The following is a 13,986-nucleotide window of genomic DNA, read 5'->3' as shown; positions in this document are numbered from 1 at the left end:
CATGCTCCACACCAAGTTTCCCCTATTATTAACATCTTGTATTAGTGTAGTACATTTTTTTATAATTAATGAACTAATATTGATATATTCTTACTAACTCAAGTCAATATTTTATCCAGATTTCTTAGTTTTTACACAATGTCCTTTTTCTGTTCCAAGATCCCACCCAGGATACCACATTACATTTAGCTGTGATGTCTCCTTAGGCTCCTCTTGGCTGTGACATTTTCTTAGACCTTCCTTATTTTTGATAATCTTGACAGTTTTGGGGAGTACTGATCACTTATTCTGTAGGCTGCCCCTCTACTGAAATTTGTCTGATATTTCTTTTCATGATAAGATTAGGGTTATGGTACATACTATTAACTAATATGACTTATCACTGTTGAAGTTGACCTTGATCACCTAACTGAAACAGTGTTTGGCAGGTTTCCAATGTAAAGTTACTCTTCCCTCCCCTTCTTTCCATACTGAATTCTTTGGAAGGTGGTCATTATGTGCAGCCCATACTTAAGGAGTGGAAGTTCAGTTTCCTCTCATTGAGGGCACAGTATCTACATAATTTATTTGGAATTCTTCTTCCCAGGGAGTTTGTCTTTTCCCTGTGTATTTATTTATATCAGTTTTGATTCATGGACATTTCATTTCATTCTTTGGGTTATAATCCAGTACTGGTTTACTTATTTTATTGTTCAAATTCTTCCAGCTTTGGCCATTGGACCTCTTTCAGTTGGCTCCTATGTCCATTTGACATACCCCTATTAACATGGATTTTTTGTTTCTGTAAGCACTTCCTTACTTTCTAGCATTTTAAGATTCTCTAGACTCATATATTTCCTACCCCAGTCCTAGAATCAGCCATTTCTTCAAGAAGCCATGATTCCCTTTATTGGGGAATGGCATTAGAAACAAAGATCTAGTGGCAAGGTGTACTATTTACTACTAGGTGTCATTTCTTTTAGGCCCTCTGATGACAGAGCAAGGAAATATATGTGTGTATACCAACCTGTGCGTATACGTATATCGATATTTCTCTATGAAACCATCTGTGTCTACATTAAGCTAACCATGAGTTCAAACTGATGTCTCCAACTCTAATCTATTACCAAAGGGATCATTCTAGCCTCTTTCCCTTACTTATCTGTAAATTCCTACTCCAACAAGGAGAAATCTGGCTCCCACCATCTCTCATCCATTTAGTTAATTATTAATTCCAGAATATATGTATAGTGGTATCAGAATTTTCAATTTGTACCCCCATGGGAAATAACTTTATTAACAAAAGCATAATGATAATGTGTAATTCCTTTTGCATCTAGTCTTACAGACTCATTTCCAAAGTTACTTAGGTCAGCACCTTCCCCTCCCACTCTTCCCTGCTCATACCTTCAAGAAGGTTGTTCCATACAATTGAAATACAGTTACAATCTCCTGTCACAGTCTATTTGCATTTCTTCCTGGGATCCTCCAACCTACTAAATTATTTTTTTAATATGCATACATTAAAGTTCACTCTTTGTGCTGTAAAGTACTATGGGTTTTGACAAATGCATCATGTCATGTATCCACCAAGAAAGTATCATACAAAATAGTTCCATTGCCCTAAAAAATCCCCTATTTAACCATCCTCCTCTCTCCCTGAATCTCTGGCAGCCACTGATCTTTTCACTGTCTATATAGTTTTGTTTTTTCCAGAATTTCATATAGTTGGAATCATAATTTGTAGCCTTTTCAGATTGACTTCTTTCACTTAGCAGTATGCAATTAAGGTTCATCTGTATCTTTCCGTGGCTTCATAGCTTCTATTTTTTAAAAAATCACTGAGTAATAATATTCCATTGTCTATATGTACCACAGTTTGTTTGTCCATTCACCTACTGAAGACATCTTGGTTGCTTCTGGTTTTCAGTGATATGAATAAAGCGGCTTAAATATTCATATGCAGGTTTCTGTGTGAACATAAATTTTCATCTCAATTAGGTATTGAATTGCACTCAGTAGTACAATTGCTGGATTGTACAGTAAGACTATGTTTTAGCTTTCTAAGAAACCACCAAACTGTCTTCCAAAGTGGCTGTGCCATCTTGCATTCCTACTGGCTCTACATTCTTATCAGCATTTCATATTTGTCAGTTTTTTTTTAAATTTGAGTCATTCTAATAGGTCTGTAGTGGTCTCATTGTTTTAATAGGCAACTCCCAAATGTTGAGCATTTTTTCATATGCATATTTGCCACTGGTATATCTTCTCTGAATTTTCAGCTCTTGGGCCCTTTTTTTTTTTTTTTTTTTTTGCGGTACGCGGGCCTCTCACTGTTGTGGCCTCTCCCGTTGCGGAGCACAGGCTCCGGACAAGCAGGCTCAGCGGCCATGGCTCACGGGCCCGGCCACTCCGTGGCATGTGGGATCCTCCCGGACCGGGGCACAAACCCGTGTCCACTGCATCGGCAGGCAGACTCTCAGCCACTGGTGCCAACAGGGAAGCCCTCTTGGGCCCATTTTAAATTGGATTCTTTGTTTCCTTATTGTTGAGTTTTAAGGGTTTTTTTGTCATATCACGAATATGTCTTTTATCAGATATATGTTTTGCAAATATTTCTCCCAGTCTGACTTGCCTTTTCATTTTCTTAATTGCGTCCTTCACAAGGCAGAAGTTTTTTATTTTAACTATGTCCAACTTATCAATTTTCTTTTTCATGGATCATGCTTTTGGTGTTGTATCTAAAAACCTGCTAAACCCAACACTGCCTAGATTTTCTCTTAAGTTTTCTTCTAAAAGTTTCATAGTCTTGTGTCTTGTATTTAGGTATGATCCACTTTGAGTTAATTTTGCAACAGGTATAAGGTCTATGCCTAGATTCAATTTTACATGAATATCCAATTGTTACAGTGCCATTTATTGAAAAGACTATTCTTTCTCTGTTGAATTGCCTTTGCTCCTTTGTCAAAGATCGCTTGACTATATTTGTGTGGGTCTATTTTGGGACCCTCTATTCTTCTCCATTGATATATGTGTCCATTCTTTCACCAATACCATGCTGCCCTGATTATTGTACCTTTATAGTGAGTCTTGAAATAGGTTAGTGTCAGTCCTCCAACTTTGTTCTCCTTCAGTATCATGTTGCTATTCTAGGTCTTAGCTTTTCCATATAAACTTTAGAATCCATTTGTCAATATCTGCTTGCTGGGATTTTGATCAGGACTTTCATTTTCTTATTGAGGTACAGGTGACATACAACACTGTATTAATTTCAGGTATACACATGATTCAATATAGGTATATACTGCAAAATGTTCACCGTGATTAAGTCAGTTAACATCTATTACCATACATAGTTACAGAATATTTTTTCTTGTGATGAGAACTTTTAAGATCTATTCTCTTAGCAATCTTCAAATATGAAATACAGTATTAACTATAGTTGACACGCTGTACATTACATCCCCATGACTTATTTATTCTATAAGTGGAAGTTTGTACTTTTGACACGCTTCACCCATTTAACCCACCCCTTACCTAATCTGTTTTATATATATATGAGCTTGGTATTTCATTTTATTTATTTATTTTAGATTTCACATATAAGTGAGATCATACGGTATTTGTCTTTCTCTGACTTATTTCACTTAGCATAATGCCCTCAAGGTCCATCCATGCAGTTGCAAATGGCAAGATCTCATTCTTTCTTATGGCTGAATAATACTCCATTGTGCGTGTGTGTGTGTGTGTGTGTGTGTGTGTGTGTGTGTGTGTGTATCACATTCTCTTTATCCATTTATCCATCAATGGACACTTAGGTTGTTTCCATATCTTGGCTACTATAAATAATGCTGCAATGAACATGGGGGTGCCTGTATCTTTTTTAGTTACTGTTTTCATTTTCTCCAGATAAATACCCAGAAGAAGAACTGCTGGATCACATGGTAGTTTTATTTTTAATTTTTGAGGACTTTCATTTTTTAAAGAAGGGAATAATCACTTTTCTAAATAATACCCCAGAGCAGACTGATAAAACTCATTTAAATTAGAATCACTCTCTTTAATGACTATTCAAATAACTAATGTAAACAGGCCTAAAAGTACTTTAGGACTACTTTATTTATATTTAGGAACTATACTAAATATCTTTCTGTGTTAAGAAAAACTAGAGGATATAGAATATTTATGGTATAGAAAATAACCTATATGCTTGACAATTAAGGTTGAGATGATATCTGTAGCAAAAATAAAGTTCATTATGTTTTTTTATTGTCATATTTAAGTATTTCTTCTGTTTTCCTCCCATTCAAGGTAGAGATACTCTGCTATCAATTATTTTACCTCAGAGTTTACCTTTACCAATCTAAAAGGTAAATCTCATAATTCAGAAACACATTATGGTTTTTGAGACGTGGTTGAGAATTAGGGAAGGCACTTTTTAAAAGGCTAGTATATGCAAATAAAATGAGTGTTCATGAATTTAGACTTAATAATCGCTTTGAGTATAAAAAAACGAGAACAAACATTGCAATTTTTCCTACCTAGCATTGATAAAATTCTTTTTTTCATCAATATAAAATATCTCAGAACAGTTTATGGTGTTTTAGATGAACGTTTGAAAGATGCTTTTCTCCTTCCCTCATAGTTTTTTATGTAAAGCTAGAATCAAATAAAATGCTTCTGATAACTTTAAAACTGAAACACAAGGCAAACTTTTACTCCTCCACATTGTTAAGTGAACTAACTCATCACCTTCCCTTCACAAATCTGCTTCTCCATGCATATTTCATAACTGATTAAGTCATCAAGGCAGTTGCCACTATGAGCCAATCTCTTACTTAGAAACTGATGACTGAGAATGGGAACTGTGAAGGGTCATCAAGGGATTTTAAGCAAGGTAGGGGGCTAATGTGATTAGAATAATCACAACTTAGTAACCTTACGGAAGGTATAAAGGAAAAAAAAGAGTTAAAGAGTAAAAAACCAGTTATAAAGCAGATTGCAGTAAGTAATAGAGGTGAAAAAAGTAAGGGTCAAGCATATCTAAGGTAGTAGCTATGAGAGTAAAGAGGAGGGAATAGGTTCTACAGAAATTCAGAGTGTAGTATGAACAGAGATTAGTAATTATTTGGGTGGGAGGAAGAGAGGAATCTGGAAAAAACTTCAGGTTTCTCTCTCGGGTTAATGATTGAGGTGGTGATTACAAGGGTGTATAGTTTGTCAAGATTCACTGAACTTTACACATAAAATGGGTGCATTTTATTACATGTAAATTATATCTCAATAAACTGATTTACAAAGAAACTTAAAGTATTAAAAACTACAGGTTTGACAGATCACCTTTTCCTCTATCAGCTCTCCTTTACGAGGAACACTATGCTAACACTGGTGGCCAGTGGCTATTAGCACATGTTTCCAAAAGGCTTTCATTACGTTTTCCTCCAACTACCACAGGATGGGATAACTTAATTTCAACATTAAGATATTAACTAATGTGAGAAGCAGAGGCAATATAGCTCTTCTATGTTGAAGACCATTTTTCTTCAATGGCCCAGCATATCTGAACAGAATTAAACTGTAAGCTATGACCGGATAAGACCACTATGACCTGGTATCTGTCACTAATTAGGTAGATGCACTGAAAAGTGGAAAAATATGTCCAGAAGCACAGAGAAGCTGGAAAACTTCATTCATTGTAGATATATTCTAATTTTATTGTTATTTATTATTTATTTACAAGCTGGACTGCAGAGAGTCTATGATTTATTTCTTATTGCAGGTATAATTTTAAACTGAAATGATTATAACTGTCCCCAGCTCTACCTCTCAAGTATTCCCCTGGAGAATGGAATTAGTCTAATAATTTCTAAATGGGTGCTGTTAAACACAAAACTAAACAGTATCTTCACTGAATTCAAATACTATAAAGCACATTAGTGAATACAGGAGAAAACATTGTGCCTACTGAATGTAGTCATCATGAAGCACTTCAGAGATCTAGAAGACCTGTTGATGCTCATCTAGTTTATGTCTGTAATTCAAGCACAACCAAAAAAAAAGGCCCCAGGAATGGGAAAATCATTTCAATCCTTAGCAGGTACTTTCCTGGCAACCCTTCCCAGATCAGCAGCTAGCATTTACACCCAGACTGAAGTCTTTATGCTTTGAATAGTTTTATTAAAGTAAAAATAGATTCGTATTTGATCCAGAAGATTCCTCACAAAATTCCATTTCCATCTGCAAGGCATTTGACCAGTAAACATGCCAGACATTCCTAGAAATGCACAAAGTGCATATGATTTTAAAGACATTCTCTAATCAAATAAAACCAGACTCCTTAAGTACAAATACAGGCTAATGAAGGGTTATATCCTACCTAACCTAAGAAAGTCTAAATCAGATTGTTAAAAAACAAAAACACTTGTAAATACAACACTAAGTATAGTGGGGTGGTACTGGCTTTTAAGAACAGTCTCTCCTTTATTAAGAACACTCAGTTGCTTGTCTCTTCAAAGTACCGAGAATGGAAAAGTTTTGGTCCAAAGGCTGACATTTAACTCATAATTTGACTTTAATCGTTTTCCAGATTACTCATACATTTGTTCTTCCCCTAGCGGTCTCCTCCCAATGCCACATCTGCTTCCTATCTGCTAAAGAACCTATAGAGGAACAATCTGTCCCTACTGATCAAAACTTTCATCTCAAAAGGAAAATGAACTATATCAGTCCATTTTATGCTTACTTAATAAAATACTGAGAAAATATAAAATTCCCATAGATGCATGTATACCACATAGATATTTAACTAAGAATTCCCAAATACCAGTCAAATTTCTCCAATTAGAAAGTTCTCCCCAAAAGTAAGATAGGTACGCTAGTAAAAGGGGTTTTACTCTTTCATACCAATGAAGTATCAAGTACTCTGGAATAATCTTAATGAAAAGCTCACTTATTTTATACTGATAAGTAAGAATTTTACTGAATAGTTACTATGTGTCTAGCAGGCTAAAATGAAATGGAACAGTAGAATAAATCAAGTGTGTTCACAAGGACTGAAATATACACAATTAATAAACAAAATAACTAGAAAGATCAATAAGATAATATCTAAGTCTTAAAGAATGAAGCACTGTTAAAGAAAAGAGTGTTTGTATTTCTGATAAAATGAACTAAGTTTGTGGACTGAGGCTCTTGCTAAAAACAACTAAAAATGCATAAAATATATTTTAAAAATCTTCTCAAATGCATCCATAACCTGTTAAAAAAAAAAAAAAAAGGGCTTCCCTGGTGGTGCAGTGGTTGGGAGTCCGCCTGCCGATGCAGGGGACACGGGTTCGTGCCCCGGTCCGGGAAGACCCCACATGCCGCAGAGTGGCTGGGCCCATGAGCCATGGCCGCTGGGCCTGCGCGTCCGGAGCCTGTGCTCTGCAACGGGAGAGGCCACAGCAGTGAGAGGCCCGTGTACCGGGGAAAAAAAAAAAAAGAAGTACGCAAGCCAAAAAAAAAAGTAAAGGTGGGAAGCCAGAGAGGCAAGCAGAATGTTGAAACTGACCTTTTTGTTGTGAGGGTACTTATTGAACCCAATGAGCCTGAGCTCTGGTTTACATGATCTTCAAAGCTGGAGGACAGAAGACAAATCCCAGGGGCCACCCAAGTTGAAGAGTCTACTGGAGACCTGTCCATAACCCTGCGACCGCAAGGGCTAGGGTCTCAATATAGGGTGAGTTATAAACTTCTCTACCTACTACCCCAGGAATATTGCCTATCTCAAAACCTGGGGCTAAGAACTAAAGGAAAATTCTTCCCTGGTTACTTGTAACCACAAACCACAATTTGCAACCTGAATCCACACTAAATGCATGGTCTAAAATGTTTCAAGAGGAGAATCGATATTTTGAAGAGGTCGAAGGCTTCTTATGTCCATAGGCATCTGACAGAAACAAATGAAACTCATCCATGGAGAAACCTACCTTTATACAAGACCCCAAGAATTCCCAAAGATGGGTACCAAGATAAATAAATGGTTCACAGTTCAAAAGGAAATAAAACACTCTAACTGCCAGCAGAAACAACAGGTGACACTGTCAAACTGGCTATGACTTCTTCATATAATGGGATCATCAAACAGAATATAAAAATTATAATATATTCCAAGAAATAAAAACAGGTTTAAAAATGTGAGTAAACTCCAAAAAGATCTGAAAAGGCACAGAACTTCTAGAGATCAAAAAAAATTGTTTAATTAAAGTAAAAAAGTCAAAGTCAGTGGATGGAGATAAAGGGAATCAAGCACTTACCCTATTTTCCTTGCACAAACCAAAAAGCTAGTAAAATTTTCTTTATAGAAGAAACATAGCTTAAAAAATGAAGAATGATAGAATATCACCATTTGTAACCCCCAAAGAAGTAATGGATTCAGACAACAATCATCAGTAACTACTAAAATACTTAGGTGAAAAGATGATGGGGAACTTTATTAAAAATGGAATAGGCTAACAACCGTTGAGCCCCATAATCAGTTTTAGCATTATAGTAAGCAAAACTAACATGCAGTTTTTCATATATATATATATATATATATATATATATATGTATTGGGTTGGCCAAACGAACTTTTTGCCCAACCCGATATATATGTATAGATATATACATATATATATTTTTTCTCCATATACATTTTCTTTCACTTTCCTGTTTCTTTTGGTGCTCCATAACAAGTAACCATCTGTGTTTGATACATGTTAATTAATGTTAGTCACTAGAATTCTTTTTAGTACATGATGGTAGTAGGGGGTTGTTAGAAATGAATGGTCCTAAAGAATCTCAAGATACCTTCTAATAATAAGTCACTACGTTTTTGTAACAAAGCAAAAATATGCTGGAAAAAAATTTTCACACTGCATGAAAAAGAACTCCAAATTTCCCCTGGGGAAACTATTAGTAGTTTAACCCATTCATCACAATATTTAAGAGATTTTAATATTTGAGAAGCTAAAGTGACAACAGAGAGAAATAAAGAGAAGACTGTGGATATAGATAGAATCAAAAAGAAAGTGAAAAGGAGAGCACAGAGACCTAAAGAGCTGAACAGAATAGAGAAAAATGTTAAACTGTCTCTACGTATCTTTTGTCACAACAATGCCATGACAACGATTCAATAAAGAGAATATCTATTATGTCTGTATGCATCTGGCTGACAGAAGACACCAGCACAGAGTTGAGTGTCTCAATTGCAAATGACAATTCTGTTAGCTATCTCCAGGCTACAATGACCATTTTCTAGCAGTAAGATGGAAAAAAAAACAACATAGCTTCAGTCTCAGGTGATTCACAATGACTCTGATTACTGAGGGTAGATTTCAGGACCTCATAATGTTCTTGTAATGCTAATTTGTGACACTGCAACCAAATTTAAAATGACAAAGGAAGTTCTTAATGACGTATTTCCTCTTACTGGATTGATATGTGAATTACAGAAGGAAAAAAAGATTCTTTGCAGTCTCAAATATGATAATTCTAAAAGGCACGATCATTTTAGCCACTTTAGACCTTTATATTGTTTACTAATGCCATGAGCTATAAAGCAGGTTAAATAATATCCCCACATACAACGAGATGTAAACTCAGTACTGAGTAGGTAAGCAGCTCTCTGAGAAAACAACAACCTGATGTAGCATTTGCCAATTCCATGGTGTAAATATTTCCAACATGGCCAGTTTTAAGCTATGAAGATGATGTTGCTGACGTGAGGAGATGCACCTAAATTGGTCTAGTGAGCCAGTACAAGCTGGCCTCAGCACACCACTGCAGACCAAATTCCTCTTTTACAGTTAATGGAAGGACAGCTATTATTCTATCATGAAAAAACTTTGTTATTTGGAGGAACTTCCTCCTAATGATGGTTTTACAATATTTTTGAACTTTTTATCAACATGTAATACATAGAAAGACTACAAATCACAAGTACACAACTTGATGATTCTGCACAAACTGAACATACCCAGGTAAGTAGTACCCAGCTCAAAATATTACCCACACCCTGATGCCTCCCTTTGTGTACCCTTACAGTCATTACACCTCCCAAAGGTAACCACTCTCCCAATTCTAACACTATAGATACAGATTTGCCTGTTTTAGATAAAATTGTATATATGCATTTGTTTGAATCTGGCTTCTCTTGCTACATGTTTTGTTTTTTTGAGATTCATCCACATTGTATGTAGCTGTAGTATGATGATTTCACATCGCTGGGTAGTATTCCATTATATAAAAATAGCATTCAATTTATTTCCTCTATTCTATTAGTGGACACTTGTTTGCAGTCTGGTGTTATTATAAATAGTGACACTGAGAATATTAAGCTTTTCTGTGGAGTATAAACCTAGGAGTAGAACTGCTGAGTATGAAGTATCCTATTAAGTTCAACTTAATAGATACTGCCAGAGTTTTACAAAATGATTTTACCTATTTACACTCCCACTAGCAGGTATGAGAGCTTCAGTAGCTCCACATCTTCGCCAATGCTTCTTATAATACGTTAGACATTGACAAATCGTACAATCGTGTCCTCTTTTAAAATATTAATTCTTCTATATTTCAGTAGCTGCTAATACTGGCTGGGCAACAGAATCATTTGTGGAGCAGCTTATTGAAAAATACAAATACTTAGAACCCATCCAGATCTAAATCAGAATCTCTAGGTCACAGATGAATAATTCCAAATAGTTCTATAGGTGATTCTAATGCTAAGTCAAGGTTTGAGACCATTGAGGTAAACTTCAATATCCCCTTAAAACTACAGATTTCTAATGTGAACTTCACAATTCCTTGCTAATATTAAGAAAGGATTCATAATTCTAAGGAGAAAGATGACTTCTCCAAAGTCACACTGTGATATACTGGCCCATGTTCACAAATATAATATGTCAAAAAATGGCAAACTATCTAAATGACCATCAATAAGGGACTCATTAAATAAATTAAGATTAATCCAGTCAATGAAATTAAATGTAGCCATTAAAGAGATTGAGATGTACATGCAGGGCTGATATACACTTCGTATAACTAACTGCCTTAGTTAAAATTCTGAAATACTTCCATGCCAGGTGATAAAGACCACTACTCTCAAAATACCTAAATGCCCCTCCTCAATGCTCCACTCTCAGCCCTGAGGTGCCCTGTACTTCCTATTATTTTGGCAGCACAAAGATTAACCTTTGACATAGCAGGGGCCTCGAGAGAGATCCAGTTTAGCACCTATTCTGGCCGAATCAGTGTCCATGCATTAAAAAAAATTTGTTTTGAAAACCTCACCTCACTCCATAATTATGCAACAAAAAATCTTAAGTGTGGCCATGAGATGAAATCAGCATTCTTCTCCATATCTGTTCCTTTCTGCCTTCCTTTTTTTCTGCTTATAAAAGTAATACATAATCTGTGAGGAAATTTGGAAAAGTATAAAAACAAAATTTGGAAAAAAACCAAAACCATGTAAAATCTTTTCTCCTAAAGATATATATATAGATATAGATAGATAGATATACAAAATGTAGAGCATTTTATATGAAATAGCTTTGTATACTGCTTCCTTAATATTATACTAACACTTTTGCATGTCATTATTTTAAAATTATTATTTTAATGAATGCATAGTATTTCAATGTTTTTAGAATATCCTAATTTTTTTAACCTGCTGAATTCTAGTCATCTATAGAACAAATCTGCTATATTAAAATGGAGAGAAATTACAAGAAATAATATATATGAGAAATAAACCTTGAAAGATTTTTGTTTGTGGTAATGAATCTTGGGGACTATATTGTAAGGTTTAGTTGGCAAAAAACAGAAATATTTAATCAGATATAAGCAAATATATTTTGGTCTTGGCATAGCAATTTGAGATTAGGGATAACAAACAAGAATAAACTGAGCAGTTTAAATCTTAATTCAGTGGAGGTTCTGGAGGAAATTTGTATAGAAAACAAATAATGAAATCATTTTGGAAAAAAGTGATATACTGATCCTGTGTGCTTAGAATTTCCAGGCACAGTACCTGTCTTCTTTTTCTCTCTGGCATGTTCATGATCAGCATAAATAAAAGTAATGTTTTAATCCATGGGGCCTTGCTACACTATCCACTGCATAGAGGAAACCATAGACTGAAAGATAGTGGTGCTCATTCTACTGGTAATTCTCATGAGTTGGTTCGGGTTACTTATGATGGTGGCAGCCTGCATCCTTGACTATTCTTACTGTCTTTTGCTGCCATCAAAGAGACTGCCAGAGGGGGTAGGATAGGTAAACTTGGATAAGAATAAATCTGTGCCTCCACTCTTGGATACCTATGTTGTTTCCATTTTGAACTGCTATTAAAAAATTCTGTAATGAGTATCCTTGTAGCACTAGTTTGGTAGGGTTATCAACAAAGTACCACAAACTGGGTAGCTTAAACAATAGAAATTCATTTTCTCATAGTTCTGGAGGATAGAAGTCCAAGATCAAGGTGTCAGCAGGGTTTGTTTTTACTGAGGCCTCTCTCTTTGGCTTGTACATGGCCATATCTTATCCCGTCTTCACACACATGGGTTTCCTTCCGTGTGTGTGTGTGTGTGTGTGTGTGTTTGTGTGTGTGCAGAGGTGTCCTATTCTTATCAGAATTAGGACCCACCCATATGACCTCATTTTACCTTAATTACTTCTTTAAATGCCTTGTCTCCAAATAAGGTCATATTCTGAGGTACCAGGGATTAGGACTTCAACATATGCATGGGTGGGCGGGGGGTGGGAAACACGCTTCAGCCCATAGCACTCATATATATAAGTCTTTATGCATATTCTTAGGTTTGATCCCTATATCCCTATCCATCACTTACTTCTCTTTCTGAATCATGAACTGCCAGAAGTATCTATCTCTCATTCAAATGGCAGTTACATTAAATTTCATTTGCTACATGATCCAGACAGAATGACTGTAAGGAAGAGTTCAGTGTGAAACTGGTATTGGTGAATACAGCATCATTTCCCTTAAGATTTCATCAGAACATTAAATATTCATTGTAGTACTTTTGACCTTCCCAACCAATTTAAACTATAGTAGCATAATGTAACACTGCTATTTATCTCTTCATTTGAACAAAAGATTCCTGAAATCTCTCATTTCATTTTATAGTCAAGTCACAAGAATAATAACAATAATGTATTCATTCAGGAACCATGGGGCTCTCCTCTAAACTGAATAGCATCATCTTATAGTACTATATAAATCATATTCCTTCACTCATGAGGAACACGGCAATTTCTATATATTCAGGTTCTCAAATAATAACTCCCAGGGCTGGTTATCTAGCCCACATGGGCATAGTTCCATAGTTAGATGAGTTTTCACTTCATATTACAAACCTTTAGCTATCTGCAGCCTTTGGGAAAGGGATAGATAATTTATTAACAGAGTAACTTGTACTACAATTTTGTTTTAATTGTTAATATGGAAAAGAAAGGTTTAAAGGGCATTGTGTACGATAGGCACTGGGATTATTGCTAAGGACAGAAGGATGAGTAAAACTGAATTTCTACTCTTAAGGAAATTACATTCTGATAGGAGAAATAAGTATATACATGCATACATGCATGTATACACATATATGTGAGGCAAATGCAGGGGCATAAACTGAATGTCCCAGTCCATCTTCCAAAAAACAATATAAGAACTACAAGAGCAACAGACAAATCACATAAAACCAATGCCCATAACATAACAAAAAGAGAATGCCCAAGTATCAAATTACCTATAAGTAGGTAATATAGAAGGACACTTTGGAAAAAAACTCTGTCCAAGAGAGAAAAGGCGAACTAGTAGTGGGACTAAAACTAATTTACAATCACCACCAGAAAGAGAAAGTCCACACTAGGTGCAAAAAAATTGGAGAGTGCCATTAGATCAGAGCATGTACTACATGGAATGGACTTTTAAGAGCACATGATTAGCTGTGGCAGTCTTCAAAAATTCAT

At 35.5% G+C, this 13,986-nt stretch overlaps 1 protein-coding gene across 5 annotated transcripts in view; it reads right to left on the bottom strand.

Moving 5' to 3' along the window:
* LRRC49 (leucine rich repeat containing 49) overlaps positions 1 to 13,986 on the bottom strand; it is a 128,435-nt gene that overhangs the window by 60,200 nt on the left and 54,249 nt on the right. The gene's annotated exons all lie outside the window — the stretch shown is intronic.

The sequence above is a fragment of the Phocoena phocoena genome, chromosome 2 (genome assembly GCF_963924675.1).
Source record: "Phocoena phocoena chromosome 2, mPhoPho1.1, whole genome shotgun sequence".
Taxonomy (NCBI): Eukaryota; Metazoa; Chordata; class Mammalia; order Artiodactyla; family Phocoenidae; genus Phocoena; species Phocoena phocoena.
This window is presented reverse-complemented; position numbering and strand designations above follow the sequence as displayed.